The following is a 12,088-nucleotide window of genomic DNA, read 5'->3' on the forward strand; positions in this document are numbered from 1 at the left end:
AAAAAAAAAAAACACGTAAAAAACCATGTGGGGCTTGTACTCAGCGGGCGGTGCTCCGAGTCTTCGGCCGCACTTCGGCGGCGGGTCCTTCACTCGCTCCGGGTCTTCGGCGGCACTGAGGGACCCGCCGCCGAAGTGCCGCCGAAGACCCGGTAGGGAACCGGTTGTTAAGATTTTGGCCGCTCATCACTGGCTGTACTCCCAAACGCCAGGCCAAATCCACCTTGGCGTAATGCCACTCGCGTGGGTGGCGTCTAGTCGCTTGGCCTATTCTCTTCGGCAGAGCACAGCACCACCTGGAGAAGACTGGGCAACTTGCGTATTCCCTGCACAACAGGGGGAGAGACCTTGCTCGGATGGGCACGGTCCGGTTGCACATTCAAAGCCAAACTGAAGCATTTAAAACCTAGGCTGGGTTCACGTTCCCTGTTCTAAACCCCGTTTGAGCTCTTGAGAGGGATTAGCCTTTTACATGGGGAAGAGCCATCTGGAGCGAACCGGGACGCTCAGCCTGGTTCAACGCGGCCATGTGCGGTTGGCTAACTCTCGGTGTAGCGGGGGGAAGGGTGTGCATGGCAGATTAGCCTCACCTGTGTCCCGTTTAACCTGACCATTTTATATGAAATGTGGACCAGATGCTGCTCTCAGCCACTGGTGTAAATCCACTCCACTTCAGTGGAGTGACTCCGGATTCAAAGCCTGTCACGCTATTTAATAGTGTCTCCCGCAGCCTGGATCACAAAATGCTTAGCGGCTACTAACCCCAACACACAGCAGAGTCTGTAATGATGACAGGGACCAGCTGACCACCCTTGAACTGGGGTGCAAGGAACAGTCGGGCCTATGACATTGTCTGTTGAGATGGTCAGCTCTCTGGGAAAGGGTCTGTCTCTCACCGTGGATGTGTGCAGCTCCCTGCACCGGGGGCTGGGATCTCAGGCACTGCCCTAATGCAATGCCACCAGCACATGTGTCAAAGCAAAGGACAATTAAAATGTGCTGCAGTTTAAACCGTGTTTCCATTGGCCTGCGCTGGGGCTAGACGTCTACCCACAAGCCACTCTTGTGTCCCAGGCTGGGAGAACAGACCCGCCATCACCCATCCGGACTTGCTCCAGAAATGAACTGTTTAAATATTTTTGCTGGATGCTGAGTATTTTTGGCCGCGCTGTATAAATATTAATGGTAAAGTGCTCTCTCCCCGACTTGGCTTCAAGTCCCAGCTGTGACCTCCTGTGTTCCCAGCACTTCGTATCCCTCAGCTTTTATAAGCACCCGGGACACAGAATGTTCCTGGGTTTATCGGCGCCCGCAGCTTGCACAACACGGAGTTGTCTTCTCTGGGGTGAGACGTGCCTTGCTTGCCTGTCGGGGCGGGGGACCCCCAGGTGCTCTCTGGAGCTGTGTCTGTACGAGGGGAATGGATCGCTGCTAACTGAACTGATGTGACTGCCCTGGCGTAAACTCCCACCACGCAGCACGTCCGCGCAAGCCAGGCTGCGTCAGTCCTGCAGCTGGGACAGGGGGAGTAGAGATCAAACTCCCATAATCCCCTGGAAAAACCTCATCATTCCGGTAGGAACTCCCACAAACCCCCAAGGCTGCTACCGTTTCCTCGGCCTTTTCTCCCCATGCCTGCTGAGCGCCAGGCTCCCCGCGGAGCAGAGGGGGTTGCTGCTGGAGCTTTGGGAAAGCTGGGTGGTTCTGGCGGGGTCCCAGCAGCAGCCCCAATGGGGTTTTCTTTTCCTACAGTGGTTAGGCCTCCACCCTGTCTCCTCCGGAGACGCTGGTTCGGCACAGCCCTGGCAGGTGATGAGCAGGGTTAGGAGAGATCATAGAAATGTCGGGCTGGAAGGGACCTCGAGAGGTTGTCCAGTCCCACCCACCCCAAGTAACCCTAGACCAGCCCTGATGGGTTTGTCCAGCCTGGTCTTAAAAATCTCCAGCGTCGGGGATCCCACAACCTCCCCGGGAAGCCGATTCCAGAGCTGCGCCGCCCTGAGCGTTAGAACGTTTTTCCTAATCTCTCACCTAAATCGCTCTGGGCGCAGATTAAGCCTTCAGTGGGCAGGGAAAACAACGGCTCCCTGTCCTCTTTAGAGCAGCCCCTATTTGAAGACTAATCAGGTCCCCTTTTGGGCTTCTGTTCTCAAGACCCAGTTTGTGTAACCTTTCCAGCGGCGGCCTCCCCAGTGCCGAGCCGAGCGGGACCACGACCTCCCGTGTCTTACATGCGACACTCCTGTTAACACACCCCGGAATGGGATTCGCCTTTTCGCAGCTGCCTCCTGCTCCGTCTCTGACCCACTCGATCCATAAAACGCGACGGTTGTAACACCAGCTGCCCGTCTCTGCCCCACTCCCCCCCCAGTGCAGGCACAGCCAGACTGGGCTCGCCGCTCACACTCCAGCGCTGCGTGTGTCCAGGCTGCCTTGTCCAGCCCAGGCTCCGGGTCTCCCCAGCACTGAGCCCACTGCTGGGGTTATATCAATGGACTGGGGGGTCAGCTCAGCAAGTCTGGCTCTCCCGCCATTAAACACGCATGGTCAGACACCAACGAGCCATGGGCCAGAGGTATGAGACGTGCCTTGCTTGCCTGTTGGGGCGGGGGACCTCCAGGTGTCCCTTTTGGATAGGGTGACCATATTTCCCAAAGGAGAAACGGGACATCGCGTGGGGCTAGCGCTCCCCCTCCCCACTGCACCCACAGGAGCTGGCCCGAGCCCTGGCCCCATCCACACGCAGCGTTGGCATCGCTGCTTCCACACCCACACGTTCCTCTGCACCCCACGTTTTGACAAAACTGGCCGTTTGCTCTTGCCAGCGGATCCTGACAGCAGAGGCAAAGCAGACGAGGCGAGAGCGACCTTTCGCCGGGTGCGTTCCCATGGAAAATGTCTGTGTTGTGGGGGCCAAGGGAGATCAGCCGCAAAGGGCCCCTGCGGAGAAAGGACGTAGCAGTCGAGACGGATGTTAATTTTTCAACCGGTGTGAGTCACTCGCTGTCTGTGATGGGCGCCTCGAACTCACCACGCTGGAGTCTGCATCCTCCTCCGGGCATGGTGGTGGCTCCTTTCTTAGCCTGTCCCTCAAAGGGTCTCCTGCGCCCCCGCCCCCCACTGCCATGCAGCCATCCTCAGGATCTCCCTGTGGGACCCTCTGGAGGTATTCCTTTCCCAGCCCAGAGGGGGGCGCTGTGGCACGTTAGAAGCCAGAAGCCCATTGCCCGATGTGAGACATGGGCTTGTGTGTCCGTTGTGTGTAAGTTGCGTGTACATAGTCCCTATACTATGAGCATTGTAAACAGTGGCGGATTTAGAGTTGGGGGGGCCCTGTGTGCAGCTTTATTTTTGGGGGTCCCCCTGGGGACCCAGCCAAGAAAAAGAACAGTCTCGCTTATCTTCCCCCCCCCCCATTTTTCATTTTTAATAGTGGGGATACTGAAAGCCAGACCTGTCCACCCCAGGCGCAGATCCAGACCTGGGTGTGGGCCACGGGGCGGCAGCCACAACCATAGACATGGGGCGGCAGGTCGTAGCCAGGACCCCAAGCGCCCTGGAGGCAGTGCACGAATGGAGTCATGGAGCTGGAGAAGGAGGCAGGAGACACCAAGAGCTTCATGGCCGAGGACACCTCGGGTGCCCCGGTGGCCGGGCTCAGCCACCTCCCTGTCTGCCCAGGAGCCGGGCGGTTCTGTGCTAACAATATGTTCTAACATAAGTGGCTGTAATGATGTTGCCTTTGGTGGGACAGTCAGGACAAATTGCTCAGAGCAGGGCAGTTATAGCCCAAGGCTGGGGTTTCTCCACTTCTAAGGCACCCAACCAGCCAGACAGAGAGGACTTTGGTCTCACCCCACTGGCTAACCACAAGTCACACAAGCAATTCCCTCAGACACTCCAGCTTCCCAGTATCACCACTAGTGCCACTCGTTATGGGGACGAATGGTTATGAAAACCAATGCCTGAGTAAAAGAAAAAAGGTTCTCCCGATCCCAAAGGGCCAAGCCCCAGACCCAGGGCAATAGACAAATCAGATCTTACCCACAAATCACCCTGTTGTCAATCCTTTAGCATCTAAAACCTAAAGGTTTATTCACATGTAAGCAGAGTCAGGATGAGCTCTACCCTGACATCTGGTGGTGAATTATGGCGAGTGTGGAAAAGAACTCCAGGGGCTGATCTTGTTTGCATAGGCACACCCACTCGCCTGGCATGAGACAACAGCAACTGAAAGTGGTTACTTTGGATGGGGTGGGATCCCCAGTTTCTCTGTTATTGGGGCAGGAGGAATAAAGTGTTGTTACCCTGATTATGTGAAACAAGGACAATGAAACTATTTTATGACAGAGGGTCTCACCATGACCTAAGTAGCTCTCGCTAGACAAGGGACATGGGTTCCACAATCCAGTGAATTAGAAAGGAAAAGGAAAAGGAATTGATTTAAATTTTATTAGAGAATATTTAAAAAAAAATAATAATAAATGATACAGAAAATTTGAAGTGTCAGTTATTGGTCATTGGGGGTAACATACAGAGTATTACTACACTGTGTGGGTGTTTTTGGAGAGCCTGACACACCAATTGTACTATTTTCTTCTATCTGTTGTTAAATGTCAGAGCTAACTTTGATTGCATTAGGAGTCTAGTTCTAGGCTGCTGAGCTGAATTCACTTTGGGCCAATGGTGCACCAGTAGTGGGGCTCCCCTACTAAGAGCTGAAATCACAAGAGAGCTAAAGTTACTAAGAGCTGAGATCACTGAGTGCTGTGTTAACTAGTGGGGGAGCCTGAAGCTATATTGCTAAGCGGCTGGTGGAGCAGTTTGTGGGGATGGCTGGAGCGGCTCACAGGTTGGTGAGTGGAGCGGAGCCATTTGCGGGGACGGCTGGAGCGGCTCACAGGTCGGTGAGCGGAGCGGAGCAGCTTGTAGAGCAGAGCAGTTCGTGGGATGGCAGGAAGTGGACTGGCTCGTGGTGAAGGCTGCGGCAGAACCCCATGGAGAGACGGCCGGTCGGCCTCGGATCACGTAAGGTGCCCCTTAACACCCTGCGTGTCCCCCTTTTACTCTGGGGTTACACTGACCAGGGACAGAGACTTTGGGGGTTGTTGGACTTTGGGTGGTTGCTGGACCCAAGAGACTTTGGGGACGCTGAGTGATTTTTGGGTTGCTGGATTCAAGAACCAAAGGGAAAGGACACAGCCCAATTTGCTGGGGTGGGTCATTTGCTCATGGTTTGTGTTAGGAATCCTGTTTGTGGTGTTTTTTCCAATTTAATGCTGATGTCATTACCTCATGTTATTAAACATTTTCTGCTACACTCAGACTCCGTGCTTGTGAGAGGGGAAGTATTGCCTCTTAGAGGCATCCAGGGGGTGGTATGTAATTGTCCCAGGTCACTGGGTGGGGGCTCGAGACGGTTTTGCATTGCGTTATTGAAACGGAACCCCTAGATACAGAACCCGGCCCTTGTTGCTGCCAACTTAGATGGGCAGAAGGGTTACACATAAAAAGAAAGAAATGTAGATGAGAGCTAGAACTGGGTAAATGGAATCAATTCCATACAGTAATGGCAAAGTTCTTGGTTCAGGCTTGTAGCAGTGATATGGAATAAACTGCAGGTTCAAATCAAGTCTCTGGAACATCCCCAGCTGGGATGGATCCTCAGTCCTTTGTTCAGAGCTTCAGTTTGTAGCAAAGTCCTTCCAGAGGTCAGAAGCAGGATTGAAGACAAACTAGAGGGGTTTCCAGGGCCTTTTATATTCTCTGCCCTGTGGAAGATCACAGCAGCAAGATGGAGTTTGGAGTCACATGGGCAAGTCACATGTCCATGCATGACTCAGTTCTTTGCAGGCTGTCACGGAGTCCCCGGGCGATGCTCTGGAACTGCTCCCCACAAAGCCAGTCAGGACTCTGGGGAGCCTCCTCTCCCTCAGAGCAGACCATTTCAGGGCAAGAAGCTCACACGGCTTCACCTCCTGGGTTTGACCTTGGAGCATTCAGCATATGCCCCTCCGTGCGCTTCCCACAGCGAGTCCACCCAGGCGGGGTCCTGGGGAAGCCACAGGGTCTTGCACCCCACTTCGCAGTCAGACGTGACTCTCAGCCAGCCAGTAAAACAGAGGTTTATTAGATGACAGGTACACGGTCTAAAACAGAGCTTGTAGGTACAGAGAATCGGCCGGGTCCATTATGGGGTTCAGAGTGCCAGACACCCCCATCTGCACTCCCTTCCCCATTCCCAGCGAGCACCCAACTGAAACCCGCTCAGCCCCTCCTTCTCTGGGCTTTGTCTCTTTCCCGGGCCAGGAGGTCACCTGATCTCTTTGTTCACCTTTAGCCATTCCCTTGCAGGGGGGGGAAAGGCCCCAGCAATTTGTTGCCAGGGAGACAGAGTGTCAGTGATTTATGCACACTGGCCTTTATCCCTCCACCTAGAGACTTAAGAAATGCATAGGGGAAACTGAGGCACCCACACAGTATTCAGAGGAAACATTTAGAACAGTCCCACTTCGTTGTTTCCATGTTAGTTTGAATGTTCCCAGGAAAGCTCAGATGTGGATTGGCATCTCCCAAAGTTCATTGTCAGTTCAGTGTTTCTTGACTGGGCACTTACTGAGAATAGTCCTTTCTCAAGAAGCTGACCAAATGCGTCACTGAGGCTACTTGGAATCAAAACACATTGAGATACAAGTACAAAGCCGATATTCATAACTTCACCTATAAAATGATACACACATAACCAGCAAATCAGAACCTTGTCATAGACACCTCACACAACAACCTTTGTACAATATTTGCTGCGAAAATATAACAGTGGTTGCAACAATGCTCTATATGGTCAGGTTATGTCAGTAACATCACAGTGACGCAGGGCAGCAGCCGGGACCCTGGGCGCGGGGCAGCAGCGGAGCCCCTCATAAAACGTGGGGGTGCTGCTGCACCCCCTGTACCCATAGTTCCCACGCCTATGTTTTGGGGACCCCTGTCATTGTGGGCCCTGGGCCGCAGCACGGTATGTTTCAGAGTAACTACGCTCTGGTTGTAAAGTACCTGGCTAAGTGTGCGTGCGGTGACATCGCCATCCCTATGGCCCAGCCCTCAGAGGTGGGGGGGGGGGGTTTGCTCTCCAGCACCAGTTGCCTCTTGGCCAACATAGGACTTTGGGGGGGGGGGGCGTTAGGAAGGATTGGATTCCCTCGCTCCCTGTAGCATTGGGGAGGGGACGTGGTCAGGACACCTGGGTTCTATTCCTGGCCTGGTCTCCCAGCATGTGCCATGGCTGAGGATACGCACCTGACCGGGGGGCCTGCGGCTTGGCTTCCTACGGCCCGTCAGCGCGTGAAGGACAGTCTCTTTTTCCTGTGTTTTGGCCTTAGCCCTGATGACGTCCCACCCCAAAGGGGACGAATCGCCCTTATCCCTCCACAAGCACCAAACTGCCTTTAAAGGGCAAGGAATCGTCAATCTTGTTTCTGAAACGCGCCTGCTGCGCTGGCACACCGCACGCCCGGGAGACGGGTTGGAAGCTTTGGGGAGCTGCCATCAGACACAGCCAGGGGCTGGCGGACGAATCCGTTCCTATAATAAACGAGGCTGATTGTAGCCGTGTAAATCCTGTCTCTTTGACATCGTCCAGGGCCCAGCCGCAGCCCCCTCCCGATCTGCCCCCCCCCTCGGCCCCAGACGCAGGGGCCCGGCTCATCTATCCCACGCCATCACTGATCCTTTGCTTCAGCTCCATGTGTCTCTCTTAATATTTCAATTCTTAATTCAGTGTTTCCAGTTCATTGTCCAGGGCTCAGGCTTCCTTTCTGCGTGGTTAAAGCAGCCACCCCCCGAACCGTGACGCACGGGGGGAATCCGAGAACATCCAGAATGCAGCCCCTGCTCTAGCATCCAGCAGCTGGGGGCGGGCCCGGGCCATAATGGACCTTGTTGTCCTGCTAAGGACACTGGAGAACCTCACGCGTGAAGGGTGAAGAAGAACAGAACTTTGTCCTTCCAACAGAGGAGATGGGAGGGGCCCTAGGACACCATTTCCAAGCCCCCACCTCAAACTTCCCTCTCTCCCTGTTATTCCAACACCCAACAAGCTCCAACACCCGGATCTATCCCAATTTGGTACCCAGCCCCCATCTTAGAACATAAGAACGGCCATACTGGGTCAGATCAATGGTCCATTTAGCCTAGTATCCTGTCTTCCCACAGTGGCCAATGCCAGGTGCTTCAGAGGGAATGAACAGAACAGGGCAATTATTGAGTGATCCATCCCATCATCCACTCCCAACATCTGGCAGTCAGAGACTAGGGACACCCAGAACATGGAGTTGCATCCTTGACCATCCGGGCTAATAGCCATTGATGGATCTATCCTCCATGAACTTATCTAGTTATAGTTTTGGCCTTCACAACGTCCCCTGGCAATGAGTTCCACAGGTTGACTGTATGTTGTGTGAAGAAAAACTTCCTTTGGTTTGTTTTAAACCTGCTGCCTGTTCGTTTCATTGGGTGACCCCTGGTTCTTGTGTTATGTGAAGGAGTAAATAAGGCAGAGAAAGCTACTAGCGGGGAGACTGTTCTAGATTTGATTGTGACAAATAGGGAGGAACTGGTTGAGAATTGGAAAGTGGAAGGCAGTTTGGGAGAAAGTGATTACGAAATGATAGAGTTCATGATTCTAAGGAATGGTAGGAGGGAGAACAGCAAAATAAAGACAATGGATTTCAAGAAGGCAGATTTTAGCAAACTCAGAGTTGGTAGGTAAACCCCATGGGAAGCAAGTCTAAGGGGAAAAACAATTGAAGTCAGTTGGCAGTTTTTCAAAGAGACATTATTAAGGGCACAAGAGCAAACTATTCCACTGTGTAGGAAAGACAGGATGTATGGCAAGAGACCAGCCTGGCTTAACCAGGAGATCTTCAATTATCTAAAACTCAAAAAAGAGTCCTACAAAAAGTGGAAACTGGGTCAAATGACAATGGATGACTATAAACAAATAACACAAGTCTGTAGGGACAAAATTAGAAAGGACAACGCACAAAACGAGATCAAACTAGCTAGAGACATTAAGAGTAACAAGAAAACATTCTACGAATACAGCAGAAGCAAGAGGAAGACCAAGGACAGGGTAGGCCCATTACTCAATGGGGGCGGGGGGGGGGAAGAGACAATAACAGAAAATGTGGAAATGGCAGAGGTGCTTAATGAGTTCTTTGTTTCGGGTTTCACCAAGAAGGTTGGTGGCGACTGGACGTCTAACCAGTGAATGCCAGTGAAAATGAGGTAGGATCAGAGGCTAAAATAGGGAAAGAACAAGTCAAAAATTACTTAGACAAGTTAGATGTCTTCAAATCACCATAACGTGATGAAATGCATCCTAGAATACTCAAGGAGCAGACTGAGGAGTTATCTGAGCCATTAGCGATTATCTTTGAGAAGTCATGGAAGACAGGAGAGATTCCAGAGGACTGGAAAAGGGCAAATCTAGTGCCCATCTATAAAAAAGGGGAATAAGGACAACCCAGGGAATTACAGACCAGTCAGCTTAACTTCTGTACCCGGAAAGATAATGGAGCAAATAATTAAGAAATAAATTTGCAAACATCTAGAAGATAATGAGGTGATAAGTAACAATCAGCATGGATTTGTCAAGAACAAATTGTTTCAAATCAACCTGAGAGCTTTCTGTGACAGGGTAACAAGCCTTGTGGATGGGGGAAAGTGACGCGGTATATCTTGACTTTAGTAAGGCTTTTGATACTGTCTCGCATGACCTTCTCATAAACAAACTAGGGAAACACAACCTAGATGGAGCTACTATAAGGTGTGTGCATAACTGATTGGAAAATCATTCCCAGAGAGTAGTTATCAGTGGTTCACAGTCATGCTGGAAGGACATAACGAGTGGGGTCCCACAGGGATCAGTTCTGGGTCCAGTTCTGTTCAATATCTTCATCAATGATTTAGATAATGGCACAGAGAGTTCACCTATAAAGTCTGCAGAGGATACCAAGCTGGGAGGGGTTGCAAGTGCTTTGGAGGACAGGATTAAAATTCAAAATGATCTGGACAAACTGGAGAAATGGTCTGAAGTCAATAGGATGAAATTCAATACGGACAAATGCAAAGCACTCCATTTAGGAAGGAACAATCAGTTGCACACATACAAAATGGGAAATGACTGCTTAGGAAGGAGTACTGAGGAAAGGGATCTGGGGGTCATAGTGGATCACAAGCTAAATATGAGTCAACAGTGTAACACTGCTGCAAAAAAAGCGAACATCATTCTGGGCTGTATTAGCAGGTGTGTTGTAAGCAAGACATGAGAAGTAATTCTTCTCTATTCCGCGCTGATTAGGCCTCAGCTGGAGTATCATGTCCGGTTCTGGGCGCCACATTTCAGGAAAGATGTGGACAAATTGGAGAAAGTCCAGAGAAGAGCAACAAAAATGATGAAAGGTCTAGAAAACATGAGCTATGAGGGAAGATTGAAAAAATTGGGTTTGTTTAGTCTGGAAAGAGAAGACTAAGAGGGGACATGATATCAGTTTTCAAGTACATAAAAGGTTGTTACAAGGAGGAGGGAGAAAAATTGTTCTTAACATCTGAGGCCAAGACAAGAAGCAATGGGCTTAAATTGCATCAAGGGCGATTTAGGTTGAACATTAGGAAAAACTTCCTGTCAGAGTTTGTTAAAGACTGGAATAAATTGCCTAGGGAGGTGGTGGAATCTCCATCCTTGAGGATTTTTAAGAGCAGGTTGAACAAACACCTGTCAGGAATGGTCTAGATAATACTTAGTCCGGCCGTGAGTGCAGGGGACTGGATTAGATGACCTCTCGAGGTCCCTTCCAGTTCTATGATTCTATAACACTTCCTTATTCACTTTCTCCACACCAGTCATGATTTTATAGGCCTCTATCATATCCTCCCCTTAGTCGTCTTTTTTCCAAGCTGAAAAGTCCCAGTCTTACTAATCTCTCCTCATAGGGAACTGTTTCATACCCCTAATCATTTTTGTTGCCCTTCTCTGTACATTTTCCAATTCTAATCTATCGTTTTTGAGATGGGGCGACCAGAACTGCACGCAGTATTCAAGGTGTACCAGGGATTTCTATAGTGGCATTATGATATTTTCGGTCTCATTATTGATCCCTTTCCTAATGGTTCCTAACATTCTTTTAGCTTTTTTGACTGCCGCTGCACATTGAGTGGATGAACTATCCACTCAATGACTGAAGAACGATCCATGACTCGAGGAGCTCTTTCTTGAGCAGTAACAGGTAATGTAGATTATCATCATTTTGTATGTGTAGTTGGGATTACATTTTCAAATGTGCATGACGTTGCATTTATCAGCATTGATTTTCATCTGCCATGTAGCTGTCCCATCACCCAGTTTTGTGAGATCCTTTTGTAACTCTTCACTGTCTGCTTTGGACTTAAGTATCCTGAGTAGTTTTGTGTCATCTGCAAATTTTGCCACCTCACTTTTTACCCCTTTTTCCAGATCATTTATGAATATGTTGAATAGGACTGGTCCCAGTACAGACCCCTGGGGGATACCACTATATACCTCTCTCCGTTTTGAAAACTGACCATTTATTCCTACCCTTTGCGTCCTATCTTTTAACCAGTTACGAATCCATGAGAGGACCTTCCCTCTTATCCCATGACAGCTTACTTTGCTTAGGAGCCTTTGGTGAGGGATCTTGTCAAAGGCTTTCTGAAAGTCCAATACACAATATCCATTGGATCACCCTTGTCCACATGCTTGTTGACCCCCTCAAAGAATTCTAATAGATGGGTGAGGCGTGATTTCCCTTTACAAAAGTTATGGTGACTCTTCATTTCTGTGTCTGATCATTCTGTTCTTTACTATAGTTTCAACCATTTTTCCTGGCACTGAAGTTAGGTTTAAGGGCCTGTAATTGCCAGGATCACCTCTGGAGCCTTTTTTAAAAATTGGTGTTATTTTAGTTATCCTCTTGTCATCTTCTCATACAGGCAACTGATTTACCCCAGCATCTGGCTTCCTACAACTCCAATTCAGTATGGCCAATCCGTGTTCAAAAATCACGAGGCA

Source organism: Chrysemys picta, chromosome 11 (genome assembly GCF_011386835.1).
Source record: "Chrysemys picta bellii isolate R12L10 chromosome 11, ASM1138683v2, whole genome shotgun sequence".
NCBI lineage: Eukaryota > Metazoa > Chordata > Testudines > Emydidae > Chrysemys > Chrysemys picta.